Raw genomic sequence first — 21648 nt, 5'->3', positions numbered from 1 at the left:
CTAAGGAGAAACCCTTTCAGTGTGTGCTTGCAAAGTGAATCCAGTTTGTTTTCAGTTTTTATTATTATTATTATTATTATTACTGTATATTCTGGCGCAAAAGACTACTTTTCAACCCTTGAAAATCTTCTGAAGAGTCAGGGGTCGTCTTATACGCCGGCTGTCATTGATGCCGGGTGATTTGCCTTTCCCTGTTGCCGACTCTCAGATCTCGCTACTAAGGACTGTAGTGAAGCGGCGCAGGTGCACATGTGTGAGATCTGAGAGGCAGAGGAGGAGGGAAATAGGATACAAGGGAGGGTCAGAAGGGTGAAAGAGGCATGTTTTAGGAGCACAGCGCGATCTATTCTTCCATACCGCTCTGATAAACAGGGAGACAAGGAGAGCTGACCAATCCACTAAGGTAGAGGGATAGCTGACCAATCCAACCAGTCAATCACCTATATACTCTTATATACTGTGTACCACAAACAGTACAGCACCAGTATCTGTTCATACATAGCACAAGTATATGATGTTTTTTTAAATTTTTATTTGGTGTGCGTTGGGAGAGGAGTAGTCTTATACGGCGAGTATATCCCAAACTCTATATTTTAACGGGAAAAGTTTGGGGGTCGTCTTATACACCGAGTCATCTTATACGCCGGAATATACAGTATTATTAATCTTATTATTATTATTATTTCTTCTGTAAACGGTAATGAAGAAAAAAAAATCCATAAAGCTTTAAAGAGACTCCGTAACAAAAATTGCATCCTGTTTTTTATCATCCTACAAGTTCCAAAAGCTATTCTAATGTGTTCTGGCTTACTGCAGCACGTTCTACTATCACCATCTCTGTAATAAATCAACTTATCTCTCTCTTGTCAGACTTGTCAGCCTGTGTCTGGAAGGCTGCCAAGTTCTTCAGTGTTGTGGTTCTGTGATGCATCTCCCCCCTCCAGGCCCCTCTCTGCACACTGCCTGTGTGTTATATATAGATTAGTGCAGCTTCTCTCTGCTCTATTATCTTTTACAAGCTGGATAAATCCTCCTCTGAGCTGGCTGGGCTTTCACATACTGAGGAATTACATACAGGCAGAGCTGTCTGCACTCTGCAGGAAGAAACAGTCTGACACTTCAGTGGAAGATAGCTGCAGGGGGAAAGAAACACACAAATGATCTCTTGAGATTCAAAAGGAAGGGTGTATACAGCCTGCTTATGTATGGATGTATTTTCTATGTGTGGACATACTGTACATCAACCTACTTCCTGTTTTGGTGGCCATTTTGTTTGTTTATAAACAAACTTTTTAAAACTGTTTTTAACCACTTTTAATGCGGCGAGGAGCGGCGAAATTGTGACAGAGGGTAATAGGAGATGTCCCCTAACGCATTGGTATGTTTACTTTTGTGCAATTTTAACAATACAGATTCTCTTTAATGCTGTGGCTAATGTTTTAGCGCAGAGAGGAAGTTGCAAGTCCACTTTAACTTGTCCTCCCTATATTTATGATTTTTAAATGTATACATTTTTATTATTTTTGAGTAGTATAATTCTTAAATCATAACTTTTAATATATTGTAATGAAAGAGAAAACACATCATATCATGAATATAAACAAATGTTGATGATAAATGGTTAGCATTCAGAACACACACCCAAAAAATCAGGTTACCTCATATCTACAGTGGGTTGCAAAAGTATTCGTCCCCCTTGAAGTTTTCCACATTTTGTCATATTACTGCCACAAACATGAATCAATTTTATTGGAATTCCACATGAAAGACCAACACAAAGTGGTGTACACATGAGAAGTGGAACGAAAATCATACATGATTCCAAACATTTTTTACAAATAAATAACTGCAAAGTGGTGTGTGCATAAGTATTCGGCCCCCTTTGATCTGAGTGCAGTCAGTTGCGTATAGACATTGCCTGATGAGTTCTAATGACTAAATAGAGTGCACCTGTGTGTAATCTAATGTCAGTAAAAATACAGCTGCTCTGTGAGGGCCTAAGAGGTTGTCTAAGAGAATATTGGGAGCAACAACACCGTGAAGTCCAAAGAACACACAAGACAGGTCCAAGACAGGTCAGGGATCAAGTTATTGAGAAATGTAAAGCAGGCTTAGGCTACAAAAAGATTTCCAAAGCCTTGAACATCCCAAGGAGCACTGTTCAAGCGATCATTCAGAAATGGAAGGAGTATGGCACAACTGTAAACCTACCAAGACAAGGCCATCTACCTAAACTCACAGGCCGAACAAGGAGAGCGCTGATCAGAAATGCAGTCAAGATCCCCATGGTGACTCTGGACGAGCTGCAGAGATCTAAAGCTCAGTTGGGAGACTCTGTCCATAGGACAACTATTAGTCATGCACTGCACAAAGTTGGCCTTTATGGAAGAGTGGCAAGAAGAAAGGCATTGTTAACAGAAAGCATAAGAAGTCCCGTTTGCAGTTTGCCACAAGCCATGTGGGGGACACAGCAACCATGTGAAAGAAGGTGATCTGGTCAGATGAGACCAAAATGGAACTTTTTGGCCAAAATGCAAAACGCTATGTGTGGCAGAAAACTAACACTGCACATCACTCTGAACACACCATCCCCACTGTCAAATATGGTGGTGGCAGCATCATGCTCTGGGGGTGCATCTCTTCAGCAGGGATAGGGAAGCTGGTCAGAGTTGATGGGAAGATGGATGGAGCCAAATACTGGGCAAACTTGGAAGAAAACCTCTTGGAGACTGCAAAAGACTTGAGACTGGGGCGGAGGTTCACCTTCCAGCAGGACAATGACCCTAAACATAAAGCCAGGGCAACAATGGAATGGTTTAAAACAAAACATATCTATGTGTTAGAATGGCCCAGTCAAAGTCCAGATCTAAATCCAATCGAGAATCTGTGGCAAGATCTGAAAACTGCTGTTCACAAATGCTGTCCATCTAATCTGACTGAGCTGGAGCTGTTTTGCAAAGAAGAATGGGCAAGGATTTCAGTCTCTAGATGTGCAAAGCTGGTAGAGACATACCCTAAAAGACTGGCAGCTGTAATTGCAGCAAAAGGTGGTTCTACAAAGTATTGACCCAGGGGGCCGAATAATTACGCACACCCCACTTTGCAGTTATTTATTTGTAAAAAATGTTTGGAATGATGTATGATTTTCGATCCACTTCTCACATGTACACCACTTTGTATTGGTCTTTCACGTGGAATTCCAATAGAATTGATTCATGTTTGTGGCAGTAATGTGACAAAATGTGGAAAACTTCAAGGGGGCCGAATACTTTTGCAACCCACTGTATAGTATTGGCTGGTTTTCTATAGCTCACAACTGGTAGCCCTAATATAATCACACTGTAGAGTGACATATACGTAACTTGTAATTTAACACTTTAAAAGTTATTGATAAAACCAACAGGTGTGGCTGTCATGTTGTACGCTGCTTGGTAAAGTGGTATGCTCAAATGCCTTTTAAATAGATCAGTTGTTTGTTTCCAAACTATGTGCAACAGTGCAAATATAACAGTTTCCAAACCACAGATAAGGTGTCTGTTAACCACAGTTGCAGTAAATAGTATTCTTACAGTGTTACACAAGTTATGCTAGTAGAGACCATTTGAGACATGTTGCTGATAAACAAGCCTAACCTAAACAGTGTATCTAGGCACATAGAGTTCTTCCATATGCTAAAAAAAAAAAAAGAATCTAAGCACACAGTTAAATAAATAGATTTGAAATAACTTATCTACCAAAAGAATTATAATTCTGCCAAGTGGCGTAGCTAGAGATTATAGGGCCCCAAAACAAAACTTTCACGGGGCCCTCAGATGTAGGCACTTGTAAGCTATGCCACCTGGTCTACTCTATGGATATAAGTTAATTGGCAATTTAAATTCTCATGCAATCTGATGCAATCTACACTGCATATAATCCATGGGCATTTATAGTCAGAGGGTGGAGGAACACTAGAAAGTTAATATTGAATACATCAAGTACCACCTGGGCCTCCTCTGCTCAAGGGGCCCCATAGCAGCTGCTATGTCTGCTATGACTATTGCTACGCCCCTGATTCAGATGACTCTAAACAGTTCAGCAGAAAAACATAGCTTGATCACTAAGCTTTATTTTTACTACTATCCAAGCAAACACAACCCTTTTTCAATTCATTTTTTCTCTTTAAAGAGAACCTGAACTGAAAATAAAAAGTAAAAATAACCATACACAGGTCATACTTACTTACCGTGTAGTCTACTCCTCAATCTCTTTCTCCTCTCCTGCGTCCCATTTGTCCACGGTGATCATTGGAATTCTCCGTCCCCCATTTTAAAAATGGCCATTACCCCATAACAGCTTCCTGGTCAGCATACTGTTAAACTGTAATATCACCTACTTGAGCCATAGGGAATCATGGACATTACCTTGCACATGCAGTTGTAACTAACAGCTGCTGATATATAACTGACAGTAACCGGTATATTTCAGTTCTGACAAAATATTGTCAGAACTGGAAGGGATCACTGTAAGAAGAAAATGGTGAGCTTCAGAGAGATAATGATGGTGAGGTTAGTATGTAATATTCATTTGCAGCCACATCATGTGTTTACTTTAAATAATTTTACTCGCTACAGGTTCCCTTTAAGTTTTCTTTTAGGTGATATTTTACGTCTTATCAAGAAAATGCCTTTAACCTCTTGCCTACCGCTCCACGGCAATTGGCGTGAATGCGGTGGCAACTCCCGGACTAGAGATGGCCTGAACGGTTCACTGGCGAACGTTTTCCGGCAAACGTTTCCCGGGGGTTCGCGATCACAGAGAACCACGAACTTTACCGGAAGCTCGGTTCGCAACCATAATGCACCATTAGAGTCAACTTTTACCCTCTACATCACAGTCAGCAGGCACATTGTAGCCAATCAGGCTACACTCCCTTCTGATACCACTCTCCCCCTTATAAAAGGCAGGCATCGCTGGCCATTTTACTCACTCGTGTGCCTGCAGTAAATAGAGAAGGGACAGATGCTGCTGCTGCTGCAAACTCTCATAGGGAAAGATTAGTTAGGCTCTTGTAGGCTTTTTAGCTTGCTCCTTGCTGATTCTTATTGCTAAAATAGCACCCCACAACAGCTCTTTTGAGAGCTAATATTGTTCTTGTGATCTATTTTCTTTCCTGTGTGTCCCACTGACACTTGAGTTGCATAGACAGCCTTTGTAATTCATACTGTGTGTGTGCCACTGCCAGGCCTAGCACATTCAGTGACTAACTGTGTGTGTTACTGGTGCACATTGTAATACCCAGTACTGCATATACCTACCTACCTGTTGTTCACAGTGCACCCACCTACCTACGTGAGCTGAGCACACGCAGTGTCACTGTGTCTGCCCGGTACTAGTGTTGGGCGAACAGTGTTCGCCACTGTTCGGGTTCTGCAGAACATCACCCTGTTCGGGTGATGTTCGAGTTCGGCCGAACACCTAATGGTGTTCGGCCAAACTGTTCGGGTTCACCCGAACTGCTCAATGGCCGGCCGAACGGGGCCGAACAGGGCCCCTGTTCGGCCGAATACGGCCCCTGTTGGGCCGAATACGGCCCCTGTTCGGCCGAATACAGCCCCCCTATGGGGTCGCAGGCATAAGGGGGGAGCATGCCCCGATCACGGGGGGGTCGGAAATTCCCCCCACCCCCTCCGCTAGCGCTCCCCCCTCTGCCCGCTTCCCCATAAAAAAAGTTTAATGCAAGTTAAATAGTACCGGTGGCTGGCAGTGGAGTGAGGAGGAGGAGTCCGAGTAGGAGAGTGACGCGTTGAGGCCGGGCAGCGGGCAGTTCAGCGGTAGTACCCTTGTGGTACTTACGCCCTTTCTCTGACCTCACGTCCTCTACGTGATGACGCATACGAGGGTACGCGTGACGCGTACCCTCATATGCAGAGGACGTGAGGTCAGAGAAAGGGCGGAAGTACCACAAGGGTACTACCGCTGAACCGCCCGCTGCCCGGCCTCAACGCGTCACTCTCCTACTCGGACTCCTCACTCCACTGCCAGCCACACCGATACTATTTAACTTGCATTAAACTTTTTTTATGGGGAAGCTGGCAGAGGGGGGAGCGCTAGCGGAGGGGGTGGGGGGAATTTCCGCCCCCCCCGCGATTGGGGCATGCTCCCCCCTTATGCCTGCGACCCCATAGGGCCCCCAAAATGGGCATGTTAGGGGGTCCCATTGACTTCCATTGAGTTCGGGGTTCGGGCCGAACATGCCGAACATCTGGCCCATGTTCGGCCTGTTCGGCCCGAACCCGAACATCCAGGTGTTCGCCCAACACTACCCGATACCTGTCTGTGTGTGACAGGTGCACATGCCTACGTGAGTTGAGCGCATGCAGTGTCACTGTGCCTGTCAGCTACCTGTCTGAGTGTGACAGGTGCACATTGTAATCTACCTGTTGTTCACAGTGCACCCACCTACCTACATGAGTTGAGCGCACATAGTGTCACTGTGCCTGTCTGCTACCAGTCTGTGTGTAACAGGTGCACATTGTAATACCCATCGCTGCCTATACCTACCTACCTGTTGTTCACAGTGCACCCACCTACCTACGTGAGTGCATGCAGTGTCACTGTGCCTGTCCACTACCTGTCTGTGTGTGACAGGTGCACATTGTAATACCCATTACTGCATATACCTACCTGTTGTTCACAGTGCACCCACCTACCTATGGGAGCTGAGCGCACACATTGTCACTGTGCCTGTCCGGTACCTGTCTGTGTGTGACAGGTGCATATTGTAATACCCATCACTGCATATAACTACCTGTTGTGTTCAGTGCACCCACATCATCACTGCATATAGCTACCTGTTGTGTTCAGTGCACCCACCTACCTATGTGAGTGCACACAGTGTGTGCATACCTTTCACTTTATCCCCCCCCCCCCCGATACGGACACAACGGACAAAACAGGTAGAGGTAGAGGCAGACCCAGAGGAAGGCCAACCGGCAGATCTGTGCGAGGTCGTGTTGATGTGATTTAGTGCGGCCCTGGCCCAAAGTACAGTGCTCTGAAGAAGGCACGTCCCATCAACTCCCAAGATTGTCAGGACGTGGTTGACTATTTAACACAGAACACCTCATCTTCCGCAGTCACCAGCACTACTACAAGCACCACATCCGCAGCATTTGACACTTCGCAGGAGTTAATTGGTGGAGAATTAACCGATTCACAGCCATTATTGTGACAACCAGACTAAGCAAGTTATACCACCTCATACATCTGAGTTAGGCGGCGACACTATGGACGTAACGTGTGAGGAGGAGGAGGATGAACTACCTGCTGTTGGTGCAGTTTTGGAGGTGTCTGAGGCAAACAAAGCTGGACAGGATGATTATGATGATTATGATGATACGGATCCCACATGGGTTCCTAAGAGACAAGATGACCAAGGGTACAGTTCAGAGGGGAGTCAGAGAGGAGTATGAGTAGACAAATTCCTGAAAGAAGCAGGGGGAGCTCGCAGCAGAAACAGCTGTTGGCAGTGTCCGGCGCCATGCATCGCCACCTATGTACAGCCAGCCAGCATGTCCTTCAACGTCAGCTGTTGATGCTACCATAGTGCCATCACCCCAGGGGGCATAGCGGTTTGGAAATTTTTTAATGTGTCTGCCTCAGATCGGAGCAATGCCATCTCTTCTCTCTGCCTCCAAAAAAACTGAGCCATGGAAAGGTCAACACTCACGTAGGGATAAGTGCCTTACGAAGGCACATGGAGAAAAGGCACAAACTGCAATGGGAAGAGCACCTGAGCAAAAGCAGAACACACAAAAAGCCACCCTCCTTCTCCTCTACCTCCTTCAGGTGCAGCATCTTCAGCCGCTTTCTCCCTTGCACCTGCACAGCCACCCTCCTCCACTTCGCCTCTCACCTTGAGCTTTTCCTGCTCCTCTGCCCACAGCAGCCAGGTGTCCGTGAAGGAAATCTTTGAGCGTAAGAAGCCAATTTCTGCCAGGCACCTCCTTGCCCGGCGTCTGACAGCGGGCGTGGCGGAACTGTTAGCTCACCAGCTGTTACCATACCAGCTGGTGGACTCTGAGGCCTTCCGTAAATTTGTGGCCATTGGGACACCGCAGTGGAAGATACCAGGCCGCAATTATTTCTCTAAAAAGGCAATAGCCAAACTGTACCGTGAAGTTGAGAGGCAAGTGGTGTCATCTCTGGCACACAGCGCTGGGTCAAGGGTCCACCTGACCATGGATGCCTGGTTTGCCAAGCACGGTCAGGGCAGGTACATAACTTACACAGCCCATTGGGTCAACTTGGTGACCGATGGCAAACAGGGAGTACGTGGCTGTGCAGCAGACCAACTTGTGACACCTCCACGGCTTGCAGGCAGGTCACCTGCCAACTCCTCTCCTCCAGCTACATCCTCTTCGCTGTCGTCCTCCTCCTCCTCCTTGGCTGAGTGGCAGTTCAACTCTACTGGTGCTGCAATCTCCTCTCCAGCTACACAGCCACATCTCCCCAGGGTGTATGCTGCATGCCAGGTACGACGGTGTCACGCCATCTTAAACATAACTTGCCTCAAAGCGGAGAGTCTCACTGGAGCAGCTCTCCTGGCTGGTCTTAACAAACAGGTGGATCAGTGGCTGACCCCGCACCAGCTGGAGATCGGCAACATGGTGTGTGACAATGGCAGCAATCTCCTTTCCGCATTGGATTTGGGAAAGCTGACACATGTACCCTGCATGGCACATGTGCTGAATCTAGTCATTCAATGATTTGTGTCAAAATACCCAGGCTTAGAGGACGTCCTGAAGCAGGCCAGGAAGTTGTGTGGGTATTTCAGGCGGTCTTACACGGCCATGGCATGCTTTGCAGGCATTCAGTGGACAAACAACTTGCTGGTGAATAGTGATGGGCCGAACCTCCGATTTTAGGTTCGCAAACCGGGTTCGCGAACTTCCGCGGAAGGTTCGGTTCGCGAAAAAGTTTGCAAACCGCAATAGACTTCAATGGGGAGGCGAACTTTGAAAAAAAGAAAAAATTATGCTGGCCACAAAAGTGATGGAAAAGATGTTTCAAGGAGTCTAACACCTGGAGGGGGGCATGGCGGAGTGGGATACACGCCAAAGTCCCGGGGGAAAATCTGGATGTGACGTAAAACAGCGTTTTAAGGGCAGAAATCACATTTAATGCTAAATTGCAGGCCTAACGTGCTTTAAAACATCTTGCATGTGTATACATCAATCAGGTAGTGTAATTAGAGTACTGCTTCACACTGACGCACCAAACTAACTGTGTAACGCACAAGTTACCAGCTGTTTGTGTAGTGACGGCCATGCTGGACTACTGCGCAACATGGCGAGATTGCTCTTCCTCACTCAGTGATGTCAGGTAATGTGTGACTGCCTTCTCAACTTTCCATGGCATTGTTAAAAAGCTTACGTTTTGTTTTTAAATTACATTTTCTACTTGCTGTGTACTTGTTCAGTACCGCTGCAATGAGAATCCTATGGAGGCGGGCAAGTCTGGCATTGTGACCCCGGGTAATGGCCGGGGAATGAGGGGTTTGAATCCGGTGTGGAGCCTGAGCAACGGCTACCACTACACATCCAAGGAGGGCAGCAGTCAGGCATGCACGCCCGCCCCGAGGTAGTGACCAAAAATAACAATACAGGAGGACTATCGAGGGCTTGCTGTATTTGAAATGAATGTACTTTAAATCCGTTAACGAGAACCAGTTATGGCGGGCAAAGATGACACCACATTCCTATCACGAGAATCATATGGAGGCGGGCAAGTCTGCCATTTGTGACCCCGGGTAATGGCCAGGGAATGAGGGATGGAATCCGGTGTGGAGCCTGAGCAACGGCTACCACTACACACCCAAGGAGGGCAGCAGGCAGGCATACACGCCCGCCCCGAGATAGTGACCAAAAATAACAATACAAGACTCAGGAGGACTTTTGAGGCCCTAATTGTAATGAATCGACTTTAAATCCTTTACCGGGAATCCGTTATGGAGGGCGGGGAATGAAGGTTGGATTCCGGCCCGAAGTGGGAGCCTGCTGAGACCCATGCTGTAGCTGCCCTGATCGTGCTTTGCAGACCAGGCATCTGTGGTCAGATGGACCCTTGACCCAGCGGAAGACAAACCAAGTCGAAAGCATTTGCCAAGAATGTTTTACGGAGGGCAAGTTTTTTGCCATTTTTTTAAATTGTTTGAAACTGAGTGTAGATGGTTGTATTTTTCAATTGTTTTAAAATGTAGATGGTTGTATTTTTAAATTGTTTGAAAATGTAGATGGTTGTATTTTTAAATTGTTTAAAACTCTATCCATTCAAGTGCAAGTTATGCACTGACTGCCAGGTATTATGTGCAGTCACAGATGCAGTGAAAGGTATGCAGTGACTGCAAACAGCCGTTTGTGTAGTGACGGCCGTGCTGGACTGGTGCGCACCATGACGAGAGTGCAGGTGATGGTGGCTTTTCAGCCCAAGTGGTCGCCCGGCTGATGTAGCTGAAAGACAGAACAGTGACTGTCCAGCTGATCAATTTTGGTCTGACCACAATGAAACAACGACCTTATTATCTTTGGTGTGCCACCCCCACCCGAGACACTCATATAGCCGGCGGTCATTGCTTCATTGTGATACGCAAGCCCCTTCACCGTGGCAAGGTAATGATCACGAAGGGGGATGGGCACATGTACATGCCTTTTGTTTTTTTGTTGCAGCCGCCTGCAGTTCAGCCAGAAAAATTAGGCAGGCATGTGCACGGCCCAGAAAAATTAGTATAGCGGCCGCTGCTAGCAGCGGCCTTAAAAATTCTGGAATCCGCCTAGAGTCCTGGACCCTGGTGGTGGTGGCGGAGAAGGCAGTCAAGCGGCCTGCAGGCAGAGATGCTGTGTGTGGGGACTGACTTAGTCTTCGGTCGTGCAATAGCCCTCAGGGATCCATGCCTCATTAATTTTAATAAAGGTCAGGTACTGAACACTGTCATGACTTAGGCGACTTCTCTTCTCAGTGACAATGCCTCCAGCTGCACTGAAGGTCCTTTCTGACAGGACGCTTGCGGCAGGGCAAGAGAGAAGTTGTATGGCAAATTGGGACAGCTCTGGCCACAGGTCAAGCATGCACAACCAGTAGAGCAAGGGTTCATCCTCGCTGTTCGCAGTCGCAGTGTGTACATCCACACTTAAGGCCAGGTGGTAGGCTCCAGGTGAGGAGGAGGAGGATTACTGCCAGTGGTAACTTTTTTTCGTTGTACTGTCACATCACCCTTAAATGCATTGTAAAGCATCATTGTCAGCTTGTTCTGCAAGTGCTGCATCCTTTCCGCCTTGTGTTGAGTTGGTAACAAGTCTGCCACTTTGTGCCTGTACCGAGGGTCTAGTAGCGTGGCCACCCAGTATAGGTCATTCCCCTTGAGTTTTTTGATACGGGGGTCCCTCAACAGGCTGGACAACATGAAAGAGGCCATCTGCACAAAGTCGGATCCAGACGTACTCTCCATCTCCTCTTGCTCTTCCACAGTAACGTCACGCAACTCCTCTTCCTCCCCCCAGCCACGAACAATACCACGGGAACGTGGAGCAGCAGAAGCCCCCTGTGATGGCTGCTGCGGTTGTTCTTCTGCCGCCGCCGCCTCTTTCTCCTCCACAGAAAAACCTTCCTCATAATCGTCATCCGAGTCTGACTCCTCTCCTTCCCCACACGACTCCTCTTCTTCCTCCTCCTTCCCCCTCTGTGGTGCCACAGGTGTCGAGGAAACATGTGGTTCGGATGTAAATCGCTCCCACGAATCCTCCTGCCATAGCTGTTCCTGTTCCCGCTCCTCCACAGCTTCATCCACCAGTCTACCCACGGCACGCTCCAGGAAGTAAGCGTAGGGGATCAAGTCGCTGATGGTGCCTTCAGTGCGACTCACCAGGTTGGTCACCTCCTCAAACGGCCACATGGTCCTGCATGCATTTCGCATCAGTGTCCAGCTGTTGGGCCACAACATCCCCATCTTCCCAGATTGTGTCCTTCTACTGTAGTTGTACAGTTACTGGGTGACGGCTTTCTCCTGGTCTAGCAGGCGAGAGAACATGAGCAGGGTGGAGTTCCAGCGAGTTGGGCTATCGCATATCAAGCATCTCACCGGCAAGTTGTTTTTCCGCTGAGGCCTGCTAGAGGCCTGCCTGCAAGCCGTGAAGGTGTGACAAGTCGGTCCGCTGCACAGCCACGTACTCCCTGCTTGCTGCCATCGGTCACCAGGTTGACCCAATGGGCTGTGTACGTAATGTAGCGGCCCTGCCCGTGCTTGGCAGACCAGGCATCCGTGGTCAGGTGGACCCTTGACCCAACGCTCTTCGCAATAGATGACACCACTTGCCTCTGAACTGCACGGTACAGTTTGGGTATGGCCTTTCGTGAAAAATAAGTGCGGCCTGGTATCTTCCACTGCGGTGTCCCAATGGCCACAAATTTATGGAAAGCATCTGACTCCACCAGCTTGTATGGTAATAGCTGGCTAGCTAATAGTTCCGCCACATCAGCTGTCAGACGCCGGGTAAGAGGGTGACTGGCCGAAATTGGTTTCTTCTGCCCAAAGATTTCCTTCACGGACACCTGGCTACTGCTGTGGGCAGAGGAGCAGGAACCGCTCAAGGGCAGAGGCGGTGTGAAGGAGGGTGGCTGTGAAGGTTCAAGGGAGAAAGCGGATGAAGACGATGCACCTGAAGGAGGAAGAGAAGAAGGAGGGTGGCTTGTCTTTTGAGGGGTGCTGCTTTTCCTCAGGTGTTCTTCCCATAGCTGTTTGTGCCTTTTCTCCAGGTGCCTTCGTAAGGCACTTGTCCCTATGTGAGTGTTGGCCTTTCCACGGCTCAATTTTTGGAGGCAGAGAGAACAGATGGCTTTGCTCCTATCTGAGGCACACACCATAATATATTTCCAAACCGCTGAGCCCCCCTGGGGTGATGGCATTACAGTGGTATCAACAGTTGGCCTTAAAGGGCATGTTGGCTGGCTGGCCATAGCTGGCGATTCATGGCGCCGGACACTGCCCCCAGCTGTTTCTGAGGACGAGCTCCCTCTGCTTCTATCATGGAGTCGTCTCCTCCTACTCCTCTCTGGCTCCCCCTCTGAACCGTCCCCCTGGACATCTCCTCTATTGGGAACATACGTGACATCCGTATAATCGTCATCATAATCCTCCTGCCCAGCTTCGCTTTCTTCAGACAACTTCACAACTGCACCAACTTCAGGTGGTTCATCATGCCCCTCCGCACACGTTACATCCATACTATCGCCACCTAACTCAGACGTATGAGGTGGTGTACCTGTGCCTTCTTCTTGTTGTTGCAGTAGTGGCTGTGAATCAGTGATTTCACCACCACCACCACCAAATAACTCCTGCGAAGTGTCAAATGCAGCGGATGTGGTGCTTGTTGTAGTGCTGGTGGCAGCGGGAGATGAGGTGTTCTGTGTTAAATACTCAAGCACGTCCTTACAATTTTGGGAAGTGATGGCACGTGCCTTCTTCTGAGCACTGTACTTTGGGCCAGGTCCGCATGAAATCACAGCAACACCACCTCGCACAGACCTGCCAGTGCCAGGTGGCCTTCCTCTGGGTCTGCCTCTACCGCTTCCTCTACCTGGTTTGTCCATTTTGTCCATCTCGGGGGGAAGCTAGGTATATGTAGTGAGGTGAGTTCACTCAACAGAAAAGGTAGATATGCAGTGAGGTGAGTTCACTCAACCCAAAAGTAGCTATATATGCAGTGAGGTGAGTTCACTCAACCCAAAGGTAGTTATATATGCAGTGAGGTGAGTTCACTGAACACAAAAGGTATCTATGTGCAGTGAGGTGAGTTCACTCAACCCAAAGGTAGTTATATATGCAGTGAGGTGAGTTCACTTAACACAACAGGTAGTTAGATGCAGTGAGGTGAGTTCACTCAACCCAAAGGTATAGTTATATATGCAGTGAGGGGCGTTCACTGAACACAACAGGTAGTTAGATGCAGTCAGCTGAGTTCACTCAACACAAATGTAGTTATATGCAGTGAGGTGAGTTCACTCAACAGAAAAGGTAGATATGCAGTGAGGTGAGTTCACTCAACCCAAAATTAGTTATATATGCAGTGAGGTGAGTTCACTGAACACAAAAGGTAGCTATGTGCAGTGAGGTGAGTTCACTCAACCCAAAGGTAGTTATATATGCAGTGAGGTGAGTTCATTGAACACAACAGGTAGTTAGATGCAGTCAGCTGAGTTCACTCAACACAAAGGTAGTTATATATGCAGTGAGGTGAGTTCACTGAATACAAAAGGTAGCTATGTGCAGTGAGGTGAGTTCACTCAACCCAAAGGTAGTTATATATGCAGTGAGGTGAGTTCACTCAAAAGAAAAGGTAGATATGCAGTCAGCTGAGTTCACTCAACACAAAGGTAGTTATATATGCAGTGAGGTGAGTTCACTGAACACAACAGGTAGTTAGATGCAGTCAGCTGAGTTCACTCAACACAAAGGTAGTTATATATGCAGTGAGGTGAGTTCACTGAACACAACAGGTAGTTAGATGCAGTCAGCTGAGTTCACTCAACACAAAGGTAGTTATATGCAGTGAGGTGAGTTCACTCTACAGAAAAGGTAGATATGCAGTGAGGTGAGTTCACTCAACTTAAAAGGTAGTTATACGCAGTGAGGCAAGTTCACTCAACACAAAAGGTAGTTATGTGCAGCGAGGTGGGTTCACTCAACACAAACGTAGGTGTATGCAGTGATGAGGTGGGTTAACTAAACACAACAGGTACTAGTAGTAGGTAAATGCAGTAATGGGTGAGTAGTACAATGTGCAGCTCCCTGTCACACACACACAGGTAGTCACTGAATGTGCTGCTTAATGCTGGTGGGCTGCTGGCAGTGGGACACACACATTATGAATTAGCAATGCTGTCTAAGCAACACAAGTGTCTCACACACACAGGTAGTCACTGAATGTGCTGCTGCTGCTGCTGCTGCTGCTGCTGCTGGCAGTGGGACACACAGTATGAATTAGCAATGCTGTCTAAACAACACAAGTTTCAGTTTCAAACACAGAAAAAAAATTGATCACACGAGCAGGATGAGCTCTGAAAACAGCTGTTCTGGGGCGCTATTATAGCAATAAGATTCAGCAAGCTAAGAAGGCAAGAGCCTGACTAATCTGTCCCTAGGAGAACAAGTCTGCAGCAGCTGTCCCTAGTCTGTCTGTAGCAGGCACACGAGTGAGGCTAATGGCCGCCGGAGCCTGCCTTATATAAGGGGGGTGGGGCTCCAGGGCTTAGTATAGCCGGATTGGCTACAATGCGCCTGCTGACTGTGATGTAGAGGGTCAAAGTTGACCCTCATAGAGCATTATGGGTCGAATCGAACCACCCGAAGTTCGCCTGGAACCGTTCGGCCCATCTCTACGGGTGAAACGCTTGATATGTGATAGCCCGACTCGTTGGGATTTGACCCTGGTCATGTTCTCTCACCTGCTAGAACAGGAGAAAGCCATCACCCAGTACCTGTACAATTTCAGTAAAAGGACACAATCTGAGGAGATGGAAATGTTCTGGCCCAACAACTGGACACTGATGCGAAATGCATGCAGGCTCATGCGGCCGTTTGAGGAGGTGACCAACCTGGTGAGTCGCAGTGAAGGCACCATCAGAGACTTGATCCCGTACGCTTAGTTCCTGGAGTGTGCCATGCATAGAGTGGTGGATCAAGCTGTGGAGGAGTGTGAACAGGAACAGTTACAGCAGGATCAGATGTTTCCTCAACACCTGCGGCAGCACAGAGGGGGAGGAGGAGGAAGAGTCATGTGGGGAAGAGGAGTCAGACTTGGATGATGAGGAAGGTGTTTCTTTGGAGGAGGAGGCGGCGGCAGAAGAACAACCACAGCAGGCGTCGCAGGGGGCTTGTGCTGCTTGAGGTTCCCATGGTATTGTTTGTGGCTGGGAGGAGGAGGAGGACTTACCTGACGTCACTGAGGAAGAGCAAGAGGAGATGGATAGTACGTCAGCATCCAACTTTGTGCAGATGGCATCTTTTATGCTGACCAGCCTGTTGAGGGACCCTCGTATAAAAAAACTCAAGGGGGAAGAGCTGTACTGGGTGGCCACGCTACTAGACCCTCGGTATAGGCACAAAGTGGTGGACATGTTACCAACTCACCAGAATGGCAGAAAGGATGCAGCACATGCAGAACAAGCTGGCAACTATGCTTTACAATGCGTTTAAGGGTGATGTCACATCACAACGCAATAAAGGTACCACTGCCAGTAATTTTTCTCCCATGTCCACGCAGGCAAGGACAGGACGCTCCAGTGATCTCACGTTGATGCCGGACTTGCGGACATTCTTTAGTCCAATGCCTTGACTTAGCGCTTCCATATCCACCCTCCACCAATGCCTGGATTGGCAGGTAGCTGACTACCTGGCCTTAGGTGTGGATGTAGACACTGTGAGCAGCGATGAACCCTTAGACTACTGGGTGCGCAGGCTTGACCTGTGGCCAGATCTGTCACAATTTGCTATCCAACTTCTGTCTTGCCCTGCCTCAAGCATCTTGTCAGAAAGGACCTTCAGTGCAGCTGGAGGCATTGTCACTGAGAAGAGAAGTCGCCGAAGTCACAAAAGTGTTCAGTACCTCACCTTTATCAAAATGAATGAGGCATGGATCCCGGAGGGCTACTGCCCGCTCGAAGACTAAGTCAGTCCCCACACACAGCATCTCTGCCTGCACGCCGTGTGACTGGCTGCCTGCCCCAAGACTAAGTCACTCCCCACACAGCATCTCAGAGAAGCTTGACTGCCTTCTCTGCCACCATGAACAGGGTCCAGGACTCCTGACTCCAGGCAGATTCCTGAATTTTTAAGGCCGCTGTAACTATAATAATGTTTCTGGTGCATGTACACGCCTGCCTAATTTTTCTGGCTGCACTGAGGCTGCAACAACAAAACAAAAGGCATGTACATGTGCCCATTCCCCTTTGTGATCATTACCTTGCCGCGGTGAAGGGGCTTGCGTATCACAGTGAAGCAATGACTGCCGGCTATATGAGTGTCTCAGGGGGTGGCACACTAAAGATAGTAAGGTTGTTGCTTCATGGTGGACAGACCATATTTGATCAGCTGGACAGTCACTGTTGTTCTATCACTGAGCTACCACACCCCGGTGACCATATGGGCTTGAAAACCGCCACGGCCTGCACTCTGGCCATGGTGCGCACCAGTCCAGCATGGCCGTCACTACACAAACAGCTGTTTGTGGTGCGTTACACAGTGAGTTTGGTATATGTCAGTGTGAAGCAGTACTCTAATTACACTCCCTGATTGATGTATACATATGCAAGATGTTTTAAAGCACTTTAGGCCTACAATTTAGCATTCAATGTGATTTCTGCCCTTAAAACGCTGCTTTGCGTTTAATCCAGATTTTTCCCGGGACTTTTGGCATGTATCCCACTCCGCCATGCCCCCTCCAGCTGTTAGATCCCTTGAAACATCTTTTCCATCACTTTTGTGGCCAGCATAAATTTTTCTAGTTTTCAAAATTCGCCTCCCCATTGAAGTCTATTGCGGTTCGCGAAAGTTCGCGCAAACCGAAATTTCGCAGAAGTTTGCAGCAGGAGGTCTCACTTAAGCCATGGGACCTAGCGGTGGTCCCATGGCGGTCATTTTGGCGCTGCAGGAGGTGTCACTTAAGCCATGGGACCTGGCGGTGGTCCCATGGCGGTCATTTTGGCGCCGCAGGAGGTGTCGCTTACGCCATAGGACCTTGCAGTGGTCCCTTGGCGGTCGTTTTGGTGCCACATGAGGTGTCACGTAAGCTATGGGACCAGGCAGTGGTGCCTTGGCGGTCGTTTTGGCGCCGCAGGAGGTGTCGCGTAAGATTTGGGACCTGGCAGTGGTTCCATGGCGGTGGTTTTGCCTGCTGCAGGAGGTGTCGCGTAAGCTATGGGACCTGGCGGTGGTTTTGGCGCCGCAGGAGGTGTCTTGTAAGCTTTGGGACCTGGCGGTAATTCCATGGCGGTGGTTTTTTCGCCGCAGGAGGTGTCACGTAAGCTTTGGGACCTAGCGGTGGTTCCATGGGGGTTGTTTTTGCGCCGCAGGAAGTGTTGCGTAAAATTTGGGACCAGGCGGTGCTCCCATGGTGATGTTTTTTGCGCCGCAGGAGGTGTTGCGTAAGCTTTGGGACATGGCGGTGGTTCCATGGCGGTGGTTTTGGCGCCGCAGGAGGTGTCGCGTAAGCTTTGGGACCTGGCGGTGGTCCCATGGTGGTGGTTTTTGCACCACAGGAGGTGTCGCATAAGCTTTGGGACCTGGCGGTGGTTTTGGCGCTCAAGAAGGTGTCGCGTAAGCTTTGGGACCTGGCGGTGGTTCCATGGCGGTGGTTTTGGTGCCGCAGGAGGTGTCGCGTAAGCTTTGGGACCAGGCGGTGGTCCCATGGCGGTGGTTTTTGTGCCACAGGAGGTGTCGCCTAAGCTTTGGGACCAGGCGATGGTTCCATGATGGTGGTTTTTGTGCCACAGGAGGTGTCGCGTAAGCTTTGGGACCTGGCGGTGGTCCCATGGTGGTGGTGTGGGTGCCGCAGGAGGTGTCGTGTAAGCTTTGGGACCTGGCAGTGGTTCCATGGTGGTGGTTTTTGCACTGCAGGAGGTGTCGCGTAAGCTTTGGGACCTGGCGGTGGTCCCATGGCGGTGGTTTTTGCGCCACAGGAGGTGTCGTGTAAGCTTTGGGACCTGGCGGTGGTTCCATGGTGGTGGTTTTGGCGCCGCAGGAGGTGTCGCGTAAGTTTTGGGACCTGGCGGTGATTCCATGGCGGTGGTTTTGGCACCGCAGGAGGTGTCGCGTAAGCTTTGGGACCTGGCGGTGGTTTTTGCACCGCAGGCGGTGCCGCGTAAGCTTTGGGACCAGGCGGTGGTCCCATGGCGGTGGCTTTTGTGCCGCAAGAGGTGTCGCGTAAGCTTTGGGACCTGGCAGTGGTTCCATGGCGGTGGATTTGGCGCCGCAGGAGCTATCTCGTAAGCTTTGGGACCTGGCAGTGGTCCCATGGCGGTGGTTTTTGCGCTGCAGGAGGTGTCGCGTAAGCTTTGGGACCTATACAAAATGGTTGGGATAGGTGAGATAGCTAGGGAGCTGGTTGCTAACATAGGATTGATTGGTTTTTGTTAACACTGTAATTGGTGCTGAAATAATTCCGATTTTCATACAGAAATCCATTTGGGTGGTTTTTGTAAGCCTCTGATTGGTGCAGAAATTCCTATTTTCATGAAGAAATCATGTTGTTTTCACTTTAAACTTCTTCTAGGGGCTTCCTTGTGATTGGCTTACAAAATTCTGCATTCCGCTGGAATTAAGCATCGTTCCGCGGAATTTCCGCTATAGCGCTAAGGCAAATCCACTCCAATGCGATGGAACAGAATCACCAAATTCCGTCCGGAATCGCGGAAAAACTAATTCCGCGGTACGCGGTGAGCATCCCTAGTGGCTTACCTCTCAAGAGGACACAATCAATTAAAAAAGGTAAATTTTAATTACACAGGCAACGCACTTCATGAGTACACGCCCACTTCATCAAACCACTCTGAGCTTTGAGGCTTCATAAACTATGGCATTACTATTGGCCTGATGAAGTGGGCATATAACTATGAAACGTGTTGCCTGTGCAAATACAATTTACCTTTTTCAATTGATTGTGTCATTTTAAAAGGTATGCCACCTCTACCATTTTCAATTGTATTTTGTTTTTAACTAGGTTTTATCCTACCCTGGACACCTCGTTATTTATTTTATCTTTTTCTACACTCTGAACATAAAAAAAAAAGTTTTAAAAAATAGGAATTATATTGCGGCTGTATAGCGATCCCTGGCCAAAGTGTTGTGGCTCCGGAGGGATTTCCACGGAACCCCTGGAAACCCCATCACGAAATTCATTGCTCTTTCTTTTGTTATATGTAAATTTACACTACAGTTAGGTTTGCTACATTATCTTTCATTCACCGCATTTAAATGTATACTTTGTTCCTATGAAATTTTAAAATCGATTTTCTCCCCCAAAAAAGTTCTTTTTGAAAAAATTATTTCCTCTTGTATCCACTATCCCCCTCCACATACCCTGAAAATGTTGGTGTTTCTAGCATGGAAGGGGGCTTTGCTATTAACCACTAAAGTCGGTGACCGCTCGCCTGCCATTAAAGTCTATGGGAAAAATGCGAACGCAATTTTAAAAAAAAATTGTGTTCAATGCGAACAGCGAAGAGGCCAATGTTCGCAGAATTTTGCATATGTGTATCAGGGCCAAGGAAACAAAGTGGCCGCCGCTGAGAGAAGAACAATGTCCGGAGTTCACAAACAGGAAAATTATATATAATCAGCACAGAATCCAAAAACAGAAGATGAGTCTTCAACAAAGAATAAGAGCAGGCAAATCTCCACCACAATAAATATTGGGGTCACGGCACAGCTCTGCAATCATGGATACCCAGAAAAAGGAAAGAGGCTTACCAGCTGGTGATGACCCACATTATAAGGTTGTATCATCGCTTTGGTAGGACATCAGGAAGCAACAGTCCATCCAGGATCCACCAATTCAGCAATGATTCATGTCACAAATGGATATCAGTAAACATCATAAAAAACAAACAGCAACTCTAAGTGTAAACCGTGTAATATAGAGTTTTTATAGTAAAAACAGCATAAAAAATAGCATAAAAGCAAAACTTACATACGGGGCCCATGCAATGGGAACCCCGAGAAAGTTGCACGCGTGTACGGGTCAATAGTATAGGACAGTATAAAGGTGCCGCCTGTCTCCTTGAGGCGGCACCTTTATACTGTTACACTTAGAGTTGCAGTTTGTTTGTTTTTTATGATGTTTACTGATATCCATTCGTGAGCTGAATCACTGCTGAATTGGTGGATCCTGTGGATTGTCACCAGCTGGTAAGCCTCTTTTCTTTTTCTGGGTATCCATGATTGCAGAGCTTTGTCGTGACCCCGATATTTATTGTGGTGGAGATTTTCCTGCTCTTATTCTTTGTTGAACACTTGTCTTCTGTTTTTGGATCCTGCACTGATTATATATCATTTAATGTTTGCAGAATACTGCCCGCTGGCGAACTGTTCGGGCCGTCTCTAGAGATAACACTAACAGCCATGTCAAGATGATGGAAGCATTAATGGCCATAAACTCTGGCACTGTCTTACTAATAGTTTTGTGCTCCTCTGAAAGTTGCACGTGTGGCCCTGGTCCGTGCACCTACTCGATCCCATTGCTCTAGCCAGGAGCATTCTGCACTTTCATAGTTTGTAAAAATTGAAACTGCGTATGCGCCAAATGCTTCCGGTCATGGGAGTGAGATAATGGCCGCGCATGTGCAGTGGCTAGCCTAGCAACTGAGTCGGCCAGCTTCCCAAGGAGTACAGCAGCTGAAGGGAGCAGTACAAAATTATGGCAAGTAGGGACCAGGAGGACTACAGGGGGCTAGAAGAAGCTCCAGGTAAGTTAAACTGGATAATTTTTTTTCTACTGAACACACCCTTTAATTCTTCTTATGTCTACATTGGATTGAATATTTATCAATTATTTAATTGGGAATTTAAAAACATTTATTGTTTTTATGTTGTAGATTTTCACATTCTCGAGTCTCTAA

This window comes from Hyperolius riggenbachi, chromosome 9 (genome assembly GCF_040937935.1).
Source record: "Hyperolius riggenbachi isolate aHypRig1 chromosome 9, aHypRig1.pri, whole genome shotgun sequence".
In the NCBI taxonomy this organism is placed as follows: Eukaryota; Metazoa; Chordata; class Amphibia; order Anura; family Hyperoliidae; genus Hyperolius; species Hyperolius riggenbachi.
The sequence above is the reverse complement of the archived record's forward strand: the minus strand, read 5'-3'. Positions refer to the sequence as shown.